The 2,660-nt window shown below is 52.4% G+C and overlaps 1 pseudogene; it reads right to left on the bottom strand.

The window, feature by feature from the left end:
* Nucleotides 1-571: 571 nt before the first annotated feature.
* Nucleotides 572-2,236, bottom strand: LOC124099313 (polypyrimidine tract-binding protein 1-like; annotated as a pseudogene).
* Between the last annotated feature and the right edge of the window lie 424 nt (nucleotides 2,237-2,660).

The following is a 2,660-nucleotide window of genomic DNA, read 5'->3' as shown; positions in this document are numbered from 1 at the left end:
GGCCAGGTGAGGGGGACCTGGGTGGCTGGAGGACATGGGGAGAATCATGTCACTTGATATGATTCAAGTCACTTGACATGGGAGGGTGTCAGCCAGCCCTGCTGGCACCTTGGTTTTCACTCCCTCCCAGCACTGGGCACATGATCCTTGGGAGCAGGAGTCTGCTTTGCATTTGCCTGGAGCAGATCCCTAGACCCCGGGTCACTGGGTCACCTTGGGTGGGCGTGCTACTAGCAGGGAGGTTTAAGGCACCAGGAGGCCAAGTTATGGTTGGTGGCCCACTGAGGGCCGCATGCCCAACAAGCCCTGCAAGGCAGGGTGCTGGGTCTGGCCTGGCCTGACCCTGGGCAGGTTGGGGACCCCTTCTGCAGTCCCCGATCGCCCGAGCCATCAGTCACCACAAGGTCAGCAAGATGAGCTAGATTTAATTTTTTAAAAAACAGGTAAACTGATTTCACTTTAAAAATAAAATAAAATCTCTGGTCTGTTAAGGTCACTTCAGCTGCTTCTTAAAGTGGCTTTTCTCTGGAATGACAGATGTGCCTCCGGACCCCGGCCGGGGGCTGGGCCCCTAGATGAAGGACTTGGAGAAGGAGACTCACAGGTGGTGGTTCTCGCCCAGGTCATGGTTGTGCAGGTCGATGAGCGCCTGCACCACCTCCTCCAGGGAGCCCATCTGGATCAGTGCCATCTTGTGGTCCTTCTGGAAGAATTTGAACCCCTTGACCATGCCCCTATTGCTGGAGAACAGGACCTTGAGGTATTCCTCAGTGAGGAAAGGCAGGATGTTGGAGAGGTGCAGGGTGGCGGAAGGCAGGAAGATGTTCTGGAAGTTCTTGGAGCCCGGCTTCTTGAAGGGGTGCAGAGGGGAGTTGCCTTAGTCCTTGTTGAGGCCCTGGTCCTCCTGGCTCTCACGCAGCAGCTGTACGTTCTGGTGCTTGAGCAGCTAATGTGGATGGGCTTCCCGTGCAGCTTGTGCTGGTTCAGGTGGCTCATGGCCAGCTGGGACTGGCTGCCATCTGCCATCTGCCATCTGCACCAGCGCATTCTCCTTCTTGTTGAACAAGATCTTCACTGGTTGCACGTCCCGATAGACACCGAAAAGAATAAAGAGGCTTTGGGGTGTGACTGTCTCAGGGTTGAGGTTGCTGACCAGCAGGATGGAGTTCCCAGCCCCCGCCAGGCCTGGGATGGTGATTTGGCCTGTGGCAGCCATGGCAGCTGCAGTTTATGGAATGGCCAATGGGGCCAGGGCTCCGTGCCTGTTAGGAACAGACAGACCAGTGGCTGGAGGAATTGCAAAGGTGGGAGGGAACCCAGCTCCTGCATATGGAGATGCTGAGATTAAACCAGGTGCACGGAAGGCCATGGCCATGGTCTGATCCATTGAGGGCTGGCTGTCCCCAGAGGGCAGGTCTGGGTGCCTGTAATCGTGGCTCTTGTCGTTATTATACTTGACGTTGGGCTGGTGAGCTTGGAGAAGTCCATGCGCAGCGTGAAGCAGGCATTGTAATGTTCTGCCCGTCCAGCGACAGCTTGGCATGCTGGGTGCTCACAGGATTGGCATACTGCAGCAACGCCTGGAAGTAGTTTTTCTTGGTGAATGTGATAATCTTCAGGACTGTGCCGAACTTGGAGAAGATCTAGTGGAGCACGTCCAGGATCACAGGGTAGAAGAAGTTCTCCACGATGATCCTGAGCACGGGTCTCTGCCCAGTCATTGCCATCCCAGCATCCACGGCAGCGGTGGAGGTGGCCAAGGCCAGGTTCCCCCACTGGACTGAGTTCACGGCCTGCAGGGCCTCCTGGGCCACACTTGGTTTGGGGACCTGTCAGTCTTGAGCTCCTTGTGGTTGGAGAACTTAATGTAGATGGGCTGGCTGCAGCACAGGTGTCACCGAGGTGTAATAGTTGACCATGTGTTGGCCGCCTCCTGAGTGTTCATCTCAATGAAGGCCTGGTTTTTGTCCTTCAGTATCAGGAGGTTGGTGACTTTCCCCAAGAGCAACCCCAGGGAGATGACCTCGCCCTCTGTGACATCGCTGGGCAGCTTGCAGATATGGATCATGCAGGAGGGGACTCCCACACTCCTGCTGTCACCTTTGAACTTCTTATTCTCATTTCCATTTGCTGCAGAAGCAGAGTTGCTGCTCATGATAAAGGGTCCATTAGTGACACATGTAGAGAAAAGCTCGTCAGACCGCTTAGTGCCAACTGCTATGTCTGGGACCATGCTGTCTATGGCACACAGAGCAGACCCGCAGGGGACGGAGTGGAGGCTCCGGAATTTTAGAACATTTTTATTACCTCCAAAAGAAAGCTTCAACCATTGGTAGTCATTCTTTACCTCCCTCCCACCCCTCAGACTCAAGTGACAACCATTTATCCACCAATTGTTTCTAATATTTTGATTTTTCCAGATATTTCATATAAATGGAATCATATAATATGTGGTCTTTTGGTGACTGGCTTCTTAACATGATGTTTCACCTACAGTGCAGCATGTATCAATACTTCATTTCTTTTTGTTGCCAAATAATATTCCCTTTTATGGATACACCACATTTTATTCAGCTGACAGATCCTGGAGTCATACAGATATTTTTTGGCTCTTATGAATAATGACATATAAAATTCATGTGCAAGTTTCTATGTACATA

Source organism: Marmota monax, unplaced genomic scaffold (assembly GCF_021218885.2).
Source record: "Marmota monax isolate L192 unplaced genomic scaffold, Marmota_monax_Labrador192_F-V1.1 WCK01_AAM20220418_F8-fsc01153, whole genome shotgun sequence".
NCBI lineage: Eukaryota > Metazoa > Chordata > Mammalia > Rodentia > Sciuridae > Marmota > Marmota monax.
This window is presented reverse-complemented; position numbering and strand designations above follow the sequence as displayed.